Source organism: Acomys russatus, chromosome 15 (assembly GCF_903995435.1).
Source record: "Acomys russatus chromosome 15, mAcoRus1.1, whole genome shotgun sequence".
In the NCBI taxonomy this organism is placed as follows: Eukaryota; Metazoa; Chordata; class Mammalia; order Rodentia; family Muridae; genus Acomys; species Acomys russatus.
Genome location: NC_067151.1, coordinates 6,824,336 through 6,846,207, shown reverse-complemented (window position 1 = coordinate 6,846,207; position 21,872 = coordinate 6,824,336). Strand labels below are relative to the sequence as shown.

The 21,872-nt window shown below is 43.9% G+C and overlaps 1 protein-coding gene across 1 annotated transcript in view; it reads left to right on the top strand.

Moving 5' to 3' along the window:
- Window positions 1-19,216: 19,216 nt before the first annotated feature.
- Window positions 19,217-21,872, top strand: part of Ect2 (epithelial cell transforming 2) — a 58,048-nt gene continuing 55,392 nt past the window's right edge. The window contains exon 1 of the mRNA XM_051156991.1: window positions 19,217-19,375. The gene's annotated coding sequence lies outside the window, so the exon portion shown is untranslated. The remainder of the gene's footprint in view (window positions 19,376-21,872) is intronic.

Here is a 21,872-nt window from a genome sequence, read left to right as displayed (position 1 = left end):
CAATGATACAAGAAAATTTAAATGATTGCTTGTATGTTACCAGACCACCACAGATTAAAGGTGGACTTCATCAATGACAGAAACAAAAAGCCTACACACATATGGAAACTGAAAAACTCCATGCTCAGTTAGCACTGGGTCAGAGAAGAAATAAAGAAATTAAAGGCTTCCTAAAATTCAATGAAAGTGAAGGTTCAGCATACCCAAACTTATGGGACACAATGAAGGCACATTCCATTAAGTGCCTTCATAAAGAAATTGGAGACAGCCCATACTAGCAACTTAACAACACACCTGAAAACCCTAGGTAAAAGAAGAAGGAGAAGAAGAAGAAGAAGAAGAAGAAGAAGAAGAAGAAGAAGAAGAAGAAGAAGAAGAAGAAGAAGAAGAAGAAGAAGAAGAAGAAAAACACACAAAAGAGGAGTAGATGACTGGACATAATCAAACTCAGGGCTAGAATCAATACATTCAAAACAAAGAGAACAATACAAAGAATGAAGGAAACCAAGAGCTGATTCTTTGAAAAAACTCAACAAGCTAGACAAAACTTGAGCCAAACTAACTAAAAAGCAGAGAGAGAATATCCAAATCAACAAAATCAGAAATGAAAAGGGGGACATACCAACAGACACTAAGAAAATCCAAAGGATCATTAGATCTTACTTCAAAAGCCTGTATTCCACAAAATTGGAAAATCTAAAGGAAACTGGCAATTTTCTTGATAGATTTCATTTACCAAAGTTCAATCAAGATCAGGTAAACAAGTTAAATAGGCATACAACCATAAGGAAATAGAAGCAGTCATCAAAAGTCTTCCAACCAAAAAAAGCCTAGAGCCAGGTGATTTCACCACAGAATTCTACTGGACTTTCAAAGAGATAATATCAATACACCTCAAACTATTCTACAAAATAGAAACAGAAATAACATTGCCAAACTTGTTCTATGAGGCCACAATCACCCTTATATCTGAACTTCACAAAGAACCAAAAGAGAAATAGAATTTCCCTTTTGAACATTGATGCAAAAATATTCAATAAAATACTTGGAAACCAAATCTAAGAACATATCAAAAATATCATCCACCATGACCAAATAGGCTTCATCTCAGCGATAGAAGAATGGCTCAAAATATGAACCATCCATCAATACAATCTACTATATAAACAAACTGAAAACACACACACACACACACACACACACACACACACACACACACACACACACACGATCATCTCATTAGATGCAGAAAAAGCATTTGACAAAACGAACACCCATTCATGTTAAATGCCTTAGAGAGATCAGGGATACAAGGCGTAGAACCTCAAAACCATAAAGGTAGTATATAACAAGCCTATAGCCAACATCAAACTAAACAGAGAGAAACTTAAAGCAATTCCACTGATGTCAGGGACAAGACAAGGTGCCAACTCTCTTTATATTTCTTCAGTATAGTACAAGAAGTCCTAGCTAGAGCAATAAGACAACTGAAGGAGATCAAGGGAATACAAATTGGAAAGGAAGAAGTATCACTATTCATGGATGATATGACAGTATATGTAAGTGACCCCAAAATTCTACCAGGGAATTCCTACAGCTAGCTGATAAACACCTTCAGCAAAGTGGCTGAATACAAAAATTAATTTTTAAAAAAATTAGTGGCTCTCCTGTATATAAGCAACAAATGGGCTGAGAAAGAAATTAGAAAAACAACACCCTTCACGATAGCCACAAATAATATAAAGTATCTTGGTGTAACTCTAACCAAGCAAATGAAAGGCCTGTATGACAAGAACTTCAAGTCTCTGGAGAAAGAAATTGAAGAAGATATAAGAAGATGGAAAGATCTCCCATGCTCATGGATTACTAGGATTAGCATAGTAAAAATGGCCATCTCACCAAAAGCAATCTAAAAATTCAATGCAATCCCCATCAAAATACCAACACAATTTTTTACAGACCTTGAAAGAACAATGTTCAACTTCATATGGAAAAACAAACAAACAAACAAACAAAAACCAGAATAGCTAAAACAATCCTGTACAATAAAAGAACTTCTGGAGGTGTCTCCATCTCTAATTTCAACAATAGTAATTAAAAAAAAAAAAAACCCTGCATGGTACTGGCATAGAAACAGACTAGTAGACCAGTGGAATCGAATCAAAGACCCAGAAATAAACCCACACACCCACATATACTTGATTTTTTTTACAAAGAAGTCGAAACCATACAATAAAAAAAAGATAGCATCTTCAACAAATGGTGCTGGTCTAACTGGATGTCTACATGTAGAAAAATACAAAAAAAGAACCATATTTATCACCTTGTACAAAGCTCAAGTCCAAGTGAATAAAAGACCTCAACACAAAACTGGATACACTAGATTTATTGAAAGAGAAATTGGGGATCAGCCTTCAACTCATTGACACAGGAGGCAACTTCCTGAACAGAAAGTCTCTAAAATCAACAATTAATAAATAGGACCTCATGAGACAGAAAAGATTCTGTAAGACAAAGGAAACTGTCAACAGAACAAAGCAGCAGCCTACAGACTGAGAAAAGGAATTCACGAACCCTACATCTGGCAAAGGGCTAAGATTCAAAATATATAAAGAAATTAAACACTAATAAACCAAATAATCCAATTTAAAAATGGAGTACAGGCCAGCCATGGTGGATCATACCTTTAATCCCAGCATTCAGGAGGCCAAGGCAGGCATATCTCTGTGAGTTTGAGACCAATGTGGTCTATAAAGCGAGTCCAGGACTGCCAAGGCAACACAAAGAAAGCTTGTCTCGAGAAACAGCCCCCCCAAAAGGCAGTACAGTTCTCAACAGAATTCTCAACAGAGGAATCTCCAATGGCAGAGAAGCCATTGTTCAAGATCCTTAGTCATCAGGGAAATGCAAATTAAAATGACTCTGAAATTCCACCTTACACCTGTCAGAATGGCTGAGACCAAAAATTCAAATGATAGCACATGCTGGTGAGGATGTGGAGAAAGGGGAACATTCCTCCATTGCTGGTGGGAGTGCAAACTTGTACAACCACTTTGAAAATCAGTCTGATGCCTTTTCAGAGATGTGGAAATAATACTACCTCAAGACCCAGCTATAACACTCCTGGGCATATACCCAAAAGATGCTCCACCATACAGCAAGGACATTTGCTCAATTATGTTCATAGCGGCTTTGTTTGTAATAGCCAGAATCTGGAAATCTGGAAGCAACCTAGATGTCCTTCAACTGAAGAATGGATAAAGAAACTGTGGCACATTTACACAATGAAATACTACTCAGCTATTAAAAACAAGGAAATCTTGAATTTTGCAAGCAAATGGATGGAACTAGAAAAGATCATGCTGAGTGAGGTAACCCAGAAAGACATGCATGGTATGCTTTCACTTATAAGTGTATTTAGTCATATATTACAGGATAATCAGACCCAGACACTAAGTAGCAAGAGTGGCCTGAGAGACCCTCCTTGAAGCTCACTCGGGTGGGGAAATAGAACAGACAGCAGAAGTGGATGAAGAAAGGGAACTCTGAAGGAGAGGTTGTGGGGATGGAGACAAAGGGCGGGAGATCAGATGTGGGGAGAGTGTGGAGGAGGCTTGTGAAAGAGCAGAAGGGTAAAAGGACCAGTGTTGTAATACAAGAATTGCCCTACAAACTACTTGAACAGTGATTTCCATGAGATATTGAATACATACCCCAAGGCAAGGCTGCTTGCAAGCAGGGCCACAGAAAAGATCCGGGAGCCTTAACTGTGACATCAACACGCTTTTGGGGCACCTGTTTCATAGAGATGCCAAGTGCAAAAGACAAGGGGAGGGCAGTAACACATGTTGGCTATCTGTACAAAGCAATATTATATTTTTGGCCAACTAGACAAAGTATTAACAACTAACCTTTAAGCTGATTGGTCCCAAGTGAGGTGAGTGAGGTGATGGTTAGGGTCTTTCAGAGGACATCCAAGGTATACCCAAGTGTCTAGATAACAAGAGTGCAGTCAGAGGGAAGCCAAGTGTGTAGATATCAAAGTATGAATTATGACACCATGGAATCATCTAGTGTAGGTTAACTGGACTCTCTGTCAGGGAATGTCAGTGTCAGCTATGAATAACTGCTTCTAGGAAGCAGAGGTAGAAAGTTAAAAACAAAAACAAACAAACAAAAAAAACCTGAACTTAATTTCACTCTATAAATGTAGGAACCAGGCCTGATTCGGTTGCCTGCCTGTCTTGCTGTTTCATGTCCTGTTTCTAGCAGTTTCTGTGTCTGTGTTCATGTTGGTTAGCTAGTCATGTTTACTGCTCTGAGAATGTACCCCTCCCCTCCTCGAGACTTTTTCTCCTATGCACAATCACTTCTTGAGGGATTTCACCTGCAAGTTGCATTCCTGTTTTGCTGCCTATAAAAGGGCTCTTTGAACACTGAATAAAAGCTGCTGCTGCTGCTGCTCTCTTAGCACAAAGGACCCGCTGTTTTAGTGTGTGTGTATGTGTGTGTGAGTTAAATCTGCAGTCCCTTGCTCTTGACTCAGTACTGCGGTGGTGCGGGCACCACATTTAAACAAAATGGAAGCTGAATACATAAATGGTTGCAGCTATGTCAAGGAACAGGCCTCAGCACCAGCTGGGGACAAGAGTGCCACAAGAAGACCAACAGAGTCAACTAACCTAGGCCCATGGCACTTACAGCTATAGAACCACCAACCAAAGAGCATGCATGGACTGGATCTAGTCCCCCTATACGCATGGACCTGCTGGGCAGCTTGCTCTTCATGTGCATCCCCTAGTAAGTTGAATGGACTCTGTTGCCTACTTTTCAATCACTTTCCCTTAATGGGGCTGCTTGGCCTAGCCTCAGTGGATGAGGATGCGCTCAGTCCTGATTTGACTTGACATGCTGCAGTGGGTTGGTGGTAGTGGTGGGGCTCTCTTTTTCTGAGGAGATGAGGAGGAGGGCTATAGGGAAAGGGTGGGAGGGTGGGACCAGGAGGAGAGGGTGGATGGGGCTACAATTGGGATGTAAAGTGAATATATAAATCAAAAATAAATTTAAGAAAAAGAGAGAGAGAGAGAGAGAGAGAGAGAGAGAGAGAGAGAGAGAGAGAGAGAGAGAGCAGTGAACAGAGTGGGGTCTTCTACCCACAGCTAACATTTTGCTAATCAAATTACCTAATTTGAAATACTTTCCTTCTACTTGGCACCTCTTTGTGCTACCAGGGGAGCGAATTCTAGTGCCCCGTGAAGCACTAGAGCTGCGGCTGCAGTCTTGCAGATTGGTGTCAAGTGATTAAGAGCTCAATGATTCACATGAATAAAGCAAAGATTCCTATACTAATTACTGACCACTGAAGTGTGCAAAACAGCTTCCTTGGGCTCATAGTGATTATAATATCTAAAGCTTGTTTTACAGGAATGGGTGACAGGTTAGAAGATGCTATAGCATAGCCATATTGGAAGTGTAACAATTTAATTGGAATTGGAAAATGCTAATTTTTAAAAACATTGACAGAAATTTCATGGCTATTCATGAAAAAGAAAGCCTTAAATGAGGTTCTTAGAGGGTTTGGATCTTTGTAACCCTAGTTAGTGTGGCTTTTTTTTTTTTGAGACAGGGTTTTTCTGTGTAGCTTTGGCTATCCTGGACTCAACTTAGTAGGCCAGGCTGGCCTCGAACTCACAGAGATCCACCTGTTTCTGCCTCCTGAGTGCTGGGATTAAAGGCGTATACTATCACACCCAGCCCCTAGAGTGGCACTTATATATAGCTGTATTTATAAATGGGGCTAGAATGAGCTGTAGGAGATTCTGTCTTACAACAAAAACAAAAAAACCGGGGTAATCTACTCACTGCAGTCTTTAATCCTTGGCTTCATGGTTGTGTAGTGAGATGTAGTAAGGGGTATATAAATTGCCAGTTTCTGTTTTTTTAAAAAAATGGGCAAGTAGCAGTGATATGAATTCAGGCACAGCATGTGTTGGAAACCTTGCTTCCAAGTCTAAAAAGACTCATGAAACTGTGCTATTTGGATGACCCTAGCCTCAGGTCATGGGGATGCCAGGAGTTCTCTCCCCAAAAGGCCTCCAGTTTGTTCATCTAGGGAGCACACAGCAATGTGCTGGGCACCAGAGGCAAGCCTGTGAGGGAACGTGTGGGCACCAGAGGCAAGCCCATGAGGGAACGTGTGGGCACCAGAGGCAAGCCCATGAGGGAACGTGTGGGCACCAGAGGCAAGCCTGCGAAGGAACATGTGGGCACCAGAGAGGCAAGCCTGTGAGGGAATGTGTGGGCACCAGAGGGGCAAGCCTGTGAGGGAACATTGTGGGCACCAGAGAGGCAAGCCTGTGAGGGAATGTGTGGGCACCAGAGGGGCAAGCCTGTGAGGGAATGTGTGGGCACCAGAGGGGCAAGCCTGTGAGGGAACGTGTGGGCACCAGAGGGGCAAGCCTGTGAGGGAACATTGTGGGCACCAGAGGCAAGCCTGTGAGGGAACGTGTGGGCCCCAGAGAGGCAAGCCTGTGAGGGAAGACCAATCCTGTCAGTCAGCTGTACCTGATAATGGGTTGATAAGACTGGCTTTGAAGGTTCAGAGAGAAGTTTGTGAGTCCTTAAAGATTCTATCAGGGCCATTCATGACCATTTGGGGCTGAAGAATGTCAATCATCATAGGCAAGAGCCTTTGCTCTACTGGGACATAGAAGAAATCTTGAGTTTGTATAGAAGCATCACCTGTCAACAAAAGTCTAATGGCCTATAGCTGAGGCAGGAAATAGGAGGTGGGACATCCAGCAGGCAGAAAAGACTCTGAGCCAGGCGTTGGAGATTCACTGAGAAGATGTGAGGAGGACAGATGCACCTGAGCAAAGATAACCAGCTGTGTGGCAGAATGTAGATTAGCATAAAGGGGTTATATGAAGCTATGAGATAGTTAGAGAAGAGCCTAAGTATATGGCCTAGGAATTTGTAAATTACTCTGGGACCTTGGGGATAGGAGGAAAAAAACACCACAACACAGCGATAAAAAATACTGGTCAGCTAGTGCTGAGAAATCAGATGGGATTAAGAAGAGACTACAAGGGGCTGGAGAGATGGCTCAGAGGTTAAGAGCGCTGGCTGTTCTTCCAGAAGTCCTGAGTTCAATTCCCAGAAACCACAGGGTGGCTTATAGCCATCTATAATGAGATTTGGTGCCCTCTTCTGGTGTACAGGTGTACATGCAGGCAGAACACTGTACACATAATAAGTAATCTTTCTATATCTGGCTTTGTCCTCAGCCCTGTGGCTGATCACTAGAGCGGAGCACTGTTATCACTAAAAGAGGACACCAGAGCTCATGTACACGCGTCTATAGGTTATAAGGAGGGCAGGTATATTTTGTCCTGCCAGTTGTTACTGGAATCCTCCTCCTCCTCCTCTTCCTAGATCCAGTTTTATAAAGGAACAAATGCCTTTGCCTATACATTACATTGTCACGTGCTGTTTGAACCTTGCTGAGAAACTAGCTCCAGAGGAGGGACCTGGTCTTCCCAATTCAGACCCAGGCATTTTTTTCTTTCAAAACAATCTCCAAAGCTCCCTTCACCGAGTCAGGTTGTCCCCCTAACTCTGTAACAGGGAGAGAGGAGAAAAGTGCAAAGAATGAAGATGTTGTGGTTATTATTTATCTCACGATCTAAAGCCCTGTCCCTATCTGAATATTTAAACATATTCAAAACCAACAGTCTGGTTATGGTGGGTGGTACTATCTAAGTGTATGAAGGCTGTCTTGCTGTTAAGTTTTACTTGGGAATTTACCAAGCCCTACAGTTTAACAGTACATACTCAGGTCATATGAATTTATTGTGTGTGCGTTTGGACATATGAACTCCTCCCATTAAGGTGGAATTGTACAATATTATCTTCCAAGACAAGCCATTGCCACTACGTCAGTGGTACCACTTTGCTGATGTTGCAGCTAGGCTTGTTGTTTGTTGATTGGTTAATGTCATTATGTCTTCTATGCTGGCTGGATGATTTTTGAGAATGGCAAAGAAAGCTGGAAAGTGTAATATGTTGCAAGTGTCTGATCACGGTATGTAAAAAGTCAAAGTTCAAAACGCTGATGTCAAATTTCTGCTTAAATCAAAGGAGTTACTGGTCTATTCTGCAAAATAATTACAAGGGTTGCAGAATATTTTATCTCATTGTGAACCCTGAGATTGTGAACTGTACCAACCTGTTTATTTTTTGGTGTGGCTCAGCCCTAACACACACATTTAATCCAAGAAGTTTCTGCCTATTGTAAACAGTGATTATGTTGTGGCTCAGCCCTAACACACATCTTTAATCCAAGAGCTTTCTGTACACAGGATTTAATAAAGTCAAGAGGCAGAGTAAGAAACCAGCTGACAGGAATTAAGTTGTAACGAGGATTTGAGAGAAGAGTATTTAAGACAGTGCAGACAAGAAAAAAGGGCGCTTTGCCCCTTAGCTTTCAGTTTTTTTCCTCCTGGGCTGTCAGTTGAGTTAGCAAGCTTTTGGCTTTGGGCTTTTGGCATTCTGGGCTTTAGCTCTGAGCATTGGTTTTGGCTTTTTCCATCAGGGTGTGAGCTGAGTGGGAAAGTCAGCTGCAGGCTTCCTCTGTCTCTTGGAGCTAGCAGGTGTTCACCCCAGCATCTGCATCCTGAGTCTTCATTGGTAAAAATCAAACAATTGGGATTTTTTTTTTAAATTTAAAAAGACATACAAGGACTGGCCTAAGGAACAAAAATGTATGTTTAATCAAAGTGAATTTAAGTGTTTGGGGTTTTTTTTTTCCCTCAAGTTTTATTTAAATATTACACAGTTGTTAAAAGTACCAAAATGGTATAACTAACCTTCTGGGAGTTCAATAACCATATTAGGAGGCTTATCTTTGTGATAAGAAAAATTAAAGGGGAGAATATTTCCCCCTTTCCTCTCCAGGCAGGTATTACCAGAGGACTATGCGGCGGCGTCTCACAAAATGCCCGGCAGCCGTGGGGAATCACCTGATCTCTTGCTGGGAGGGCAGCGACCCCATCAGCTGTGCTCTAACAGTGTCCAGTTTAGGAAGAAGAGGGAAGAGGGTCAGTACAGAGAAAAAAATTTTCTGTTTCTTTCTCCCCCCCCCCCCCTTTGTTTTTTTGAGACGTGGTTTCTCTGTGTAGCCTTGGCTGTCCTAGACTGGCCTCAAACTCACAGCGATACGCCTGCTTCTGTCTTCCTAGTACTGGGATTAAAGGCGTGCACCACTACGCCCAGCGAAGAAATTTCTTCATTCTTCAAGCAAGGGCAAGCAAGGCCTTTGAATTATTCTCACACGCATGGGACAAGGTGGGGGAAGAGGTGTTAGAGGAGCCAGAATTGCTTTCAAGCCCAAATGACCCTAAAGGACAAGATTCTCCAGGGATCTTGACAGTGGAAAAAAAAAAAAAAAAAAAAAAAAAAGAAGAAGAAGAAAAAGTGATTAATTTTAGCTACCTGTGTGGTCTTAAAAACACTCAGCAGAAAGGTATTCCAAAGAATAAAATAATTGGTGTGATTCTTTAACGGTGCCTGGATATTAGGCTTAGTCATATGTAAAGCTCTTTAGACAGCTGTTTCTCATTAATGATTTTCTTCTCGATAAGAAAAAAAAACGCGGCACAGATGTAAGACCTCAGACCTTGGCTAAATACAACACCGTGATGCCTACCTGAAGCCTAGAGAAACAGGCCCATTGCTGTTTTCAAATGCTGGTTAGATCTCGTCTCTCTTTCTGTGTCCCTCTGGCCCCTGCAACCGCTACCTGCCCCCGGATCTAGGAGGGAGCCCATACTGTCATGTTAGCCTGGGGTCATCATTTGAAAAAACCAGCCTTGGATGTGGGACCACCTTCCTGTGGAGTGGAAGTCCCGGTGTAGAGACCAAATCGACACAATTTTGTGCTCGGGCCTGAGCACCTGAGCCCCCCACCCCCCCTACCCACTCCCCTACTAGTTTCCAGGGAGAGCCACAAACACACAGCTAGCAACTGTTTCTAGGGCACCCCGGGCCAACCAATCAGAGATACAGGTCACAGTGACCAGAACAAACGAAAAATCCCCCCCTGCGGTCACCCTGTTAGCCAGTCAAGTTTGCACTAATCGCTGCTGCTGAAGTCGGCTTCTGTAAAGGGTATAAAAACGCACAGCTTTTGCTGCTCAGGGTCTCTCCCTAACCAAAGGCAGGTAGACTCCGTCCCGACGGATCAATAAAAGCCTCTTGCGTTTGCATCGATCTCAGACTCAGTCTCTCATTGGGGCTTCCAGGAAAAGACTCTCCCGACAGGAGTCTTACACTGGCTGGAACAGCCTTGGGGTGGAGGTAGAAGTGGGAATAATGGGCAAGCGTAGTAGTTGGAGGCCAGGGCCAGGAAAGAGCTGCGTGCCTGCCACAGCTCTTGTAGTCATGCGTGAGGAGGCAGTGTGGAGCAGTCCCAGGGAGCAGAAGGAGAAAGGAAGGCTTGGAGACAAGGTATCCCTTCAAAGGCTTACCCCTAGAGATGCACTTCCTCTAAGCAGGCCCCCACCTCCAAGTCTCCATGAACTTATCAAGGAATCAATCTATCCCTGGGGTTAGTGGCCAGTCACCTCCCTGGCACACCAAGTGCTGGGTACGAAACCTGTCAATACTTGGGACTTTTGTGGGGAGGTACTTTGTATTTAAACCAAGTCGTAACACAAGAGGAAGCAAGTGCTAGGTATTTATGAAGAGAAATAAGATGTAAAAACCCACATTGTAATACTTACAATGTAATAACATACTCCAGCTTATACAAAAAGTAGTAGCTTTTAGAACCAAGTTGGTAAGTAGGGAAGAAAACATTAATATCAGACATAGAAAAACTAAGTCAATGGCTTGTTAGCTGAGTGTTTGCCTAACAAGCATCAGGCCTTGCGTTGGTCCTCAGTACAGCATAAAGCGGATGTGGTGGCACATGCCAGTAATCCCAACACTGGAGGAAACAGAGGCAGGAGGATCAGGTATTCAAGGTTATATGCAGCTAGGTAATAAGTTCGAGGCCAGTTTGGGATACATAAGACCTTGTCTCAAATGGGCATAAGGAGGACAGAAAATTAAGTCAATATGAGCTTATTGATCTATTTTGACATGAAACTCGTAGAATATGGCTTTGATCCATTTAAACAGCTATTACCAGTGTTATAAATACAGCTGTAAACAGATACTGTCAGGAGCCATAGGACCTTGCCTGACCTGCCCCAGTGGCTGAGAGGCCCTGCTGGCTGAAAGCCACAGCTGTCTGCATACTTGAGATAATTATTCTGCCTGGCTACCACAAAGATCCAGCCTGACCTTGAGAAAGAGAACATTCGGTGTATCGAGACTTCTGTATAGTCGCCCCACTCCACACCTGCTGTCCTTGGGCCTGGCCCAGAAGATTTTGTAACTTTCCACTGCATTCCTTCTCACCCCCGCCCTTTCAGAAGCTTATTATAAATTTGGATACCCCCTTACAATAAATGGCCCTCGATAAGCAAAGTTTTTCCTGGGCTTGTGCCTTTCTTTCGTCCATTCTTTATTCACAGGTCTCGACCCTCCTCGACACTCCACGAATAACTGAACCTGCGGGTCGGGAACAAGATACTGTGAAATATTTTGGATTTAAATTTAGACAATTGGTAAAGTGACAGGAAAAAGAAATATTCATGACTAAAACAAACAAACAAACAATATACTGGAGAAATGAGTCAGGGATTTGCAGCATTGTCTGCTCTTCCAGAGGACATAGGTTCAGTCTTTAGCTTCCATATGGTGTCTCACAACTGTCTGTACTGTCTATAACTACAGTTCATGGGGACCTGAAGCCTTCTGGCCTTTGCAAGCACCAGACATGTCCAAGATATACAGACATACATGCAGGGATATAATGCATTAAAAAAAAACTATACTCAGGCACCTAGCCTCTACCATTGGAAGTGAGACATAGATATACATTAAGATAATGAAATATTTGCTTATCTTCCTTCTACTTTTTCCCATATATCTATATTATATATATAAACTTATCCTTTGTATATATAATATATGCACACATATATTAGTATCAGCACATACACAAACATTTTTGCTTTGTTTTGTTTTGAGACAGGGTAGTTGTTATGCAGCTTTGTCTGGCTTGGAATACACACACACACACACACACACACACACACACACACACACACACACCAGGCTGGCCTATGCTCACAGGGGCCCACTCTGCCCCCTTAGAGCTAGGACTAAAGGTGTGTGCCACATACCTGGGTAACACATGTTTTGTTTGTTTGTTTGAGGCAGTCTTTCATACAGCACAGGCTAACTTTGAACTCTTTATGTAGCCAAAGATGACCTTAAGCTCTTGATATTTCTGCTGCTGTTTCCTAAGTGGATTTTCCCCATGCCCTGCCATGCCCAACTCCATAAATATCTATAGGATGCACATAGGCTAACTATAAGGGTACAATATGATCTTGCTCTTTAGAAGTATACATCACAGCTGAGTGGTGGTGGCACATACCTTTATTCCTATCAGTTAGAGGCAGGCAGATATCTGAGTTCAAGGCCAGCCTGGTCTATAGAGTAAGTTCCAGGTCTGCACAGAGAAACCTTGTCTTGAAAAGCCAAAAAGGAATATGCCCCAAGGGCCAGTGGTGTTGTGTGCCTTTAATCCCCGCACTTGGGAGGCAGAGGTAGGTGGATCTCTCTGAGGGCAGCCTGGTCTACAGAGCGAGTTCCAGGACAGCTAGAGCTGTTACACAGAGAAACCCTGTCTTGAAAAACAACAAAACAACGAACAAACAAACAAGAGTACACCTCATATATATTTTTTTATATTTGTGTGTTTATTCTACATATATACAGGTGGTATAGGATGCCAGAGGTGGGCACTGGATTCTCTGGCGCTGGACTAGAGATGGCTGTGAGCCAGCTGGTGTGGGGGCAGGGAAATAAAGAGCTTGAGTCTTACCCACGGAACCATCTCTGGAGCCCCCAGCAGCTCCTGTTTTAATAGAGGAGATCCACCTCAATGGATGTTTACCAGAATGGGGAAAACCCCTGAAGGCCTGAACATGGCTGCACTTTTATACAACAGAAGCAGCAGCTAGTTTTCTGTGAGATAATCAGGATAGGTTTCATTGAAGTGCTGTTTGAATGGGTTCTCTTTTTCTAAAAAAGAGAGTCTCAGGTAGCCCAGGCTAACCCCAAGCTCATTTAGTAGGAAGGGATGCTTCCTATGTCCCCAAGTATTAGCATTCCAGGCATGCACCCCTGTGCCTGATGTATGTGGTGCCAGGATGGGAAGGAAGGCTTCCTGTACGCGGGGCAAACACCCTGTCTGCCACCTGAGCTGCATCTCCAGCCTGGAGTGGGGTCGTGATTGACCAATGTCATATTTATTTATTTTTAATATATTTTATTAATTTATTCATATTACATCTCAATTGTTATCCCATCCTTTGACCAATATTATTTTTTAATGCAGAAAAAGGGAAAGCGAGAAAATGATATGGAAATAGAAGGGTCTGAGAAAGAGTCTGACGTCAGTTGTGGATGGATGAGAAGCCAATATAGCCGAACATAGGGAATTTGGTGAAGGATCTCCGTTTTCTATTCAGGACTTTGAACTTCCCGCAGAGACTAACTAGAAGGCTGTGCTATGTATGGTTGGGGTTAGAGACAGTGAATCTGAACTGCCTGGGGAAGATTCAATTCTTGGTATTTGTTGTTTTTGTTTTTTGTTTTGTGTGTGTGTGTGTGTGTGTGTGTGTGTGTGTGTGTGTATGTGTGTGTAAAGTTGAATGGTGGTACTGTGGGGAAATAAGTACAAAAAGGGGAGTAAATCAAGGATGACTTTGAGCGATATCTGAGAGGGAAAATTAAAGCAAGCAGGAAGAACAGCAAAACATTGAAAGTGGTGGTTGGACCCTGAGCACAGTAGCACCTGCCCAGAGTCCCCACACATGGCGGCAAGGCAGCAGTGCTGGACTGCCAGGCCTGCCTCGGCCTTAGGGGAACCCTGTGTCAAAAAGCTAAAACTCTAAACAAAGAAATGCCACCAAGACTGACAGGCAAGCTTCCTCAGAGGAAGGCAAGGAGCAGAAATCCATTGAACTTTTCTTATTTTATCTCTTTTGTTTTTTATTTTCCGAGACAGGGTTTCTCTGTGTAGCTCTGGCTGTCTTGGATTCTCTTTGAAGACCAGGCTGGCCTCAAACTCAGAGATCCTCCTGCCTCCCTGAGTGCTGGGATTAAAGGCATGTGCCACCAACGCCAGGCTTTCTTTTTCCTTTTTCAGTTTTGGTTTTTTGAGACAGGATTTCCCTGCATAGCTCTGGCTGTCCTGGAACTCGCTGAGACCAGGCTGAGATCTGTCTGCCTTGCCCTTTGCGTCCTGAGTGCTGAACTACAGGTGTGCATCATCACCACCTGGCGATATTTTCTACTTTTCTAAAACAAGATCTCACCCAGTCCAAGCTTGCCTTGAACTCACTGTGTACCTGAGAAGGACCTTGAAAAAAAATTTTATGCTAGGTCATATTTTTTCTTTTAGAAATTTTAAATTAACTCTTTGAGAGTTATATATACAACATAATATATACAATGTATACAATGTATCTAGATCCTAGTAACCCCCAGGCCTCTCCCTTTCCTCTCAGCCCTTACACCAATCGCACCCTCAAAGAAACAGGGTATCTTTCCTCTCCTCCGTAGCCTTCAGTTGACATCAGTTCTTCAGCAAGGGCTGGGGCCATCCTGAGTGGTGACAAGTTTGGTCTATTGCAGGTCTTCTGCAGGTAATCCGCGGTTGTGTGGTCCTGAGTCAGCGCAGAACACTGCATTTCACCTTTCCATGCACTCTTTCCCATCCTCAGTCTCTGACATTCTTTCTGTTTCTTCCTTTTCAATGCTCTCTGAGAGCTGGGGTGGGAGAAGGTGTGGTATCCCACTTTATGCTGAACGCTCAATAGTCACCATTCCTCCGCTCTTTGTCCCGCTATGAGTCTCCATGTTGACTTCTGCCCACTGCAAAAAGAAGCTTACCTGACTAATTAAGATCAGCGTTAGGCTCTGGGTACACACACAAGGATTTTATAAGGCAGTTTGACAGCATGTCTGTGTCACAGAACAACGGTAGGACATTCTTCTTAGGGCCTAGGACCTCTACAGCCACAGGTCCTCAAGCGGATTTACAGCACCAAGCGTGACCTCTCCAGAGCAGGCCTCAGATCTAATCAGGAAGCAGTCGGTTACCTGCTCTCAGTTACTTCGCAATTACACAGCAGACACATATTTGTTGACATGACCTTGAAATTCTGATCCTTCTGCCTCTACTTCCCAAAGCTGGGACTGTAAACATACACTACCGTGCCTAGCTGTTTGGTTCTGTTTCCCTTTTGTTTTTGAGACCTACTGTGCAGCTTAAGGAAGCCTGTAACTATACAGTAGACCAGACTGGTTTTAAACTTCTCCTACCTCTACTGCGTGTAATGCTGGGGTTATAAGTGTCTGGATAATTCTGAGTTTTTTTGTTTTTGTTTTTGTTTTTTTGTTTTTGTTTTTTTGCAGAGGTCAGCCCAAGTAAGCAGAAAAATCAATACCTGGGCTTTCTGTTTTTCGAAGCTCAAGGTTAATATGCCATTGAGTTAATTTTCTTATGCTTTGTCTATAAGCATGTTATTAAAAAGATTGTGATCATGTAGACTTGGAAGCATGAAAACACTTGAAAGGCTTCATAATCAGACAAAGTTATTATTACTGTTTTTCCAGGTGTCCAAATTTTGTGAATATTTTTGTGCATAAAAGTTAATTCCCCAATGAGGTCAAGGTCCTTGTCTATTTTGTCACAAGTCTAGTCTCACTTCTAGCATATTTATTTTTTTATTTTATTTTTATTTTTTTTCTAGCATATTTCTTAATGGATGCTCTGTACTTATTGCGTGATAACCACGAGTAAATAAGTGAGAACAGTTTTAACTCAGTCCTTGTAGAAATTTGGTACCTACTTCGGTACACCCCTGCCTATCAAAGAGCAAAATACCATTAAAAATATTTCACATTAAAAACATTTTTAGATTTTAGCATTTTATTTTATGTGTCTGTTTGGCTGTCTGTATGCATACATACCCTGTGCATGCCTAATGCCCACATTTGGTCAGAAGGAAGCATAAGGTATAAGATCCTCTGAAGCTGTGGTTGGGGGTTGTTCTGAACCACCATGTGGGTGCTGGGGACCAAAGCCAGGTCTTCTACAAGCTGCTGAGCCACTCCCACCCAGTTCCCCCTCCACCACGCCCCTTTTTCCGTTAAACTATAAATACTTAGGCCAGCAAGATGGCCTAGAGCCTAAAAGCCTTTGCCCTGCTGGAGAGATGCTCAGAGGTTAAGAGCACTGTCTGTTCTTCCAGAGGCCCTAGTTCAGTTCTCAGGACCCACGTGCTGGCTCACAACCATCTATAATGCAAACTCGTGCCCCCTTCTGGCGGACAGGCACACATGCAGGCAGTACAATGACAAACAGTCTGCTTTTTTTTTTTTAGAACTGTTAGGGACTCACCAAAGGAAAGGAAGGCAGACACAGTAGGAGGCTCGCTTGGAGGGCAACCGCTGAATGGCACATGCCTATAATCCCATAACTCAGGAAAGGCTGAGGCAGGAGGATCACTGAGAATCAAAGACTACAATGTAAGACTTCCTATGTCTCCCCCCCCCACCAAGCCCTCCCACTTCCCCATTTCCCCCCCCCCCCCGCTGGCAAAGAAAAGAAAGGAAAAATAAAAAGCCTTTACCATGCAAACCTGATGACCTGAGTTGCATTTCTCAAACCCACAGTGGAAGGAGAGAACTGACTCCTGAAAGTGTTCTTCTGACAGACAGACAGACAGACACACACACACACACACACACACACAGTGAGGATTCAGAGAGGAAGGATTGTGTGTTATTTCACTGGGATCTGCACTCTGCTAGGTACAGTTTGTTAGTGCTCATCTTTCACATGCGATTATCTGAAATGCTCCTCACACATTGTTTTCTTTTCTTTTTTGTTTTGTTTTTCCAGACATGGTTTCTCTGTGTTAGTCTTGGCTGTCTTGGACTCACTTTGTAGACCAGGCTGGTCTCAAACTCACAGCAATCCATTTGCCTCTTCCTCCCGAGTGCTGGGATTAAAGGCATGTGCCACCATGCCCGGCCACACATTGTTTTCTGTTAGACTTCCTTTTTATGCATCTGTTATTATTTCTGAGTTCCTTTGTATTTTTAGATGGGATCTCAGAGCGCAGGCTGGCCTGGAATTGGTATGTACTCAAGGATGACCTTTGACCTCTAGCCCTCCCAGCTTGGTGGTGCTGGGATTACAAGTGTGCACCACAACAGGCCGCTCCATTCTGACAGGCTGGATCTATACCGCATTCCAGTTAAGACATTTGCCTAGTGCCAGCGAGTGCAGAGAGTGCCTCTTCTTCGTTTCCTTCGTTTCTCATCAAGGGCCCCCCCCCCCCCCCCCCCCCCCCCCCGCACAAGCTCTGAAAGGCTAGCCTAACTGTCCTGCACTGGCACCACACAGCCTCATCCACCACACAGCCTCATCGGACAGACTGGAAGCTTGTTTTCCTAAGGCGGCTGTAGTGAGGAGAATGTTTGGAATGCCAGACACACCCATGCTTGAGTTCTGAGCACACTCCAGAGGGCAATTTCAGCGCCTACTTTCTTTTCTTCTGCCCTCAACCTAACTGTTGTTGGGAGATTCTCCTGAATGGCAGGCCATAGATATTGGCAAGCAGACAAAAAAAAATGTTGACTATATAAACTGTTTTACTCGTTCTATGAGGGGCTGCAAAAGTTGTCAACAGGATGTGTTGTTTTTACAGTAGATTTTGCGCTGCTGAGTCGGTTCAGTGGTTACAAGCACTTGACACTCTCAGAGGGTTTCATTTCCAGCACCCAAATAGTGGTTCCTAATCCTCTGTAATTCCAGTTCCTGGGAATCCAGCCTTCTTCCCTCTCAGGCCACCAAGCACTCACATAAGGCACATACACGAAGAAAAAATACTTACATGCAGGCAAAAAGTCAGACACATAAATACATTTAAAAAAATTTTCACACGAACTCTGGTGCCTCATATTTGACCATGTCCCCTGGAGGGGGAGACCCGGTGGCACTCAGAGGAAGGACAGCAGGTTACCAAGAAGAGACTTGATACCCTATGAGCATATACAGGGGGAGGAAATCCCCCTCAGGAACAGTCATAGGGGAGGGGAATAAGGGGAAAATGGGAGGGAGGGAAGAATGGGAGGATACAAGGGATGGAATAACCATTGAGATGTAACAAAAATTAATAAAAAAATTTTAAAAAAAAAGGAAAAAAATGTTTTTCTACTTCTTATTGAGATTTGGGCCACAGCAACCCACCCATGTCCTTTTCATCTAAGTCAACAACCGCTTGGTAGGGGTTTTGTTTTACACTAAACCGTAGTTGTTCTCAGACAGGGTCTTCTGTGTAGGCCAGTCCGGTCCTGTGCCCCACCTCCAGCGTACCCTCCTTCGTGGTGGGGTTACAGGATTTGACAAGCACGCCCAGCTACAAGTGTCTGGTCAAGAGATTGTATTATAGACCATTCTATCTAGAAACAATGTTCAGAATAGCAACACTAACCCCAGGAAATAATTGATCACTTCTTGTCTAGACTTCAAAGGACATTCACTAATATTCGTAGGCTGGGGTGGAGTTGGGGCGCGACCCGGAAGCAATTATGCCTCAGGGGATTCTAGAATCTCTTTCTACATTTTTAAAATTGCTCAGATTGAAGCTCGTCTTTAAAAATAAAGTCTGGGAAGGAGTATGAGCGGAAGATCTGCGATGCCTCGTAGTTTGTCTCCAAGTTGGAGACGATGGTAGTGAGGCTGTTCCTCAGGAAATGGGCTGTTTACTCAGTAAACAAACGGTAACCACAGAAACACCTGCCGCTTCCAGAGGCGCTGCGGAGCCACGCCCCCTCGGCCACATCCGGGCACTCCGCTGACGTTCACACGCTCCAGCCGTTTTCGCTTATTTGAAACACACGCACGGCCAATCAACCGGCGTCTTCTGGAGGCGGGCTTTGGGACATGACCAATCAGCACTCCCCTAAGAGGCTCCAGCCTATCAAAAGGAGGTTGACAGGGCGCGCCAATCAGCATGGCTCTTAGAGAGAGCGGCTGCATTTTTGAATCGGCGGCGGCAGCCTCCCTCGAGCCATGGCGGCGCCAGTGAGGAGAGTCGGTGTCTGAGGAGCATTAGCCAAGGGCCGCGCCGGAGTGGTTCCTTTTTTTTTTATATCTGAGCGTGGTGAGGACTGCGGGGTGAGTGGGGGGACGGGAGGGGGTACGAGGGCCCGGAACCGTGGGCCGTGGCGTCCACGGCCGGCGTCCCCCGGGCGAGCATCCTCGGGCTCCATACCTGTCTGTGTCCGGCTCCCTTTTCCACCTGGTCCCCCATCCGCCCCCGTCTCCTGTCCTGCAACCCCATCCCGCTCTTCCCTTGCGGTCCGGGTCCTCTTCTTCCCTGTTCTGCTCCTGCCGGGCACCCCAGGGCGAAGGACGCACTTGGGACTGGGATTTTGGCTGGCCGCCCGGCCGCCGCAGCCCAGAGCTACCCTGATTGTTTTGTGGTTTCCCTCTGGAATTCCTGCAGAATTCCGATTTTCGATTTTCAAATGTAAGACACAGGCCGCCCCGCCCCTTCCTGGCCACAGATGCGTGTGGTTAGTGGTTAACAAAGCGCTATCAGTGGAGTTGGACCAGGCTTGGAGTCGCTGTGCGAGCAGCTTTTCCTTAACTACCAACTGGATATAGCAGTAGTTTTGGTCTGCTAGGATGGCTGCAAAGGTTAACTAAATGCCAAGGAAGAGATTTAGGACAGTACCTGTAAAATATTAAGCTCTAAGTAAATGAGGGTTGTTGTTTACACTAAACGTATTCACTAAATAAATAAAAAAAAGTATTCACTCTTGTAATTTTGCTTCTTTACTCTGCATAACTTTTTTATTAAAAGAAGTTAAAAGGGAAGCTAAAATGACTGTTTAAGAGAACCCATGTGTTGGGAGACAGGGTCTCAGGTAGCCCAGCACAGGTTTGAATTGTGGAGTCAAAGGTGACATTGAACTTCGGATCTGCCCGCCTCCCCATCCTGAGTGCTCGGGTTACAGGTGCCTGGTTTATGAGGTGCCCGGGGATGACTTCATGCATGATGCTACAGCGAGGCTACATCCCGAGACAAAGATGTGTTGTTTCATGATCACTGAGTCTATTGTGCTTATTTTTAAAAATGCCTCTAGAATATGTGAACATGGAAAGAATGTGATTGCTGCATTTCAGTTTGAAATCAGATTGTTGGGTGCTAGTTATGGCATTAATTCAGCATGTAGCACTTTTGCTGTTAATTTTGAAGTTGTTTTTTTTGTAAATAAATGATGTACGCATTGAAGCATTTTAAGTTTTTTTTTTTTTTTTTTTTTTTTTTGTGGGGGGTGGCCTCTGTTTTGTGCCTGGAGTTAATTATCAATCAACTGTTTTGGTGACTTTTTTTTTTTTTTAAAGAGGGTCAGTAAACATCATTAAAAGTGCATTGTTGTACATAATTATGGGCTGTATTTTGACTCCCCTCCCCTGTAGGGCTGGGAGATTGAACCCAGGAACTCATCCTGGCTTTACCACTGAGTTCCACTTCAAGCCCTAGTGTATTTTAGTATGTTTATCCAGTGTGTAACGATTAGAGCAAAGTAGCAAAGTCACAGTTACATTTATGATTCATTCTTTCTTTTTTTTGGGGACTTTTCTGTGTGGTCCTGGCTGCCCTGGAACTTGCTCTGTAGCCCAGGCTGCATGCTGGCCGCCAGTTCAGAGATCAAATACCTCTGCTTGCTGATTGTTGGGATTAACGGTGTGTTTGCTCCACCATTGCCTGGCTGTTTTTATTTTTTTCATATACTACATTCTGATCCTTTCTCCTAGATCCTCCCCATCTCCCCTCCTTCTCACCCATCCAACCCCACAGCCTCTTCCTCTGTCTCTTTAGAAAACAAACAAGCAAAAGCAAAAACAAAACAAAGAATAGAAAAAACAAACAGAAAGAAAACCCTAGGGAAGAGCCTGGGAAGCACAAGCACAAGCAGAGACACAGAAGCCTGTCAAATTGCGGGAACCATAGTGTATAAATGCAGACCAGTAAAGGGAAACAGGATACAACAAACACTCCACAAGAACACCAGGGCTCTTGTTGAGCTGCCATGTCCTGCTGGGTGCCCAGCGAGACTCCTTTGGAGGACATTTTTTGTTTGTTTGTTTGCTTTTGTTTTGTTTTTTTTTCTGAGTGGACAGTTGGCCATAGCGTCTCAGTTAGGGATAGGCAGTCACATTAACTTCCTTCTCTCTCTGCTCCCGCTCCAAGGGGAAGGGTTTGATGGAGACCTCCGTTTAGGGCTGAGGGTTCCAAGGTCTCTCACTCGATGCATAATAGCTGGTTGTGGGCCTCTGTTTGTTCCCATGGGCTGCAGGTTCAAGGTTCTCTGATGATGGCTGAACAGACGCTGATTTACGGGTATATAGCAGAGTGTTAATAAGAAGTCATTGTGACGTTTCTTTAAGTGACTTAGAGCCTTGTGCTTTTCTCTAGAAATGAATTTTAGGAGATGTAGGAAAAAGGCTGTATGGGATTTGCCACTGATTCTCAATGCAGAGCTCTTCTGTATTGAACCTTAGAATAGTGATTGCCATAGGTAAGAGAATGAACAGTCCTGAGTTGTGACTGTTGGATAAATAAGAATAGTTCTTTGTCCTTTCAAGATACCCCTTTAGTTTC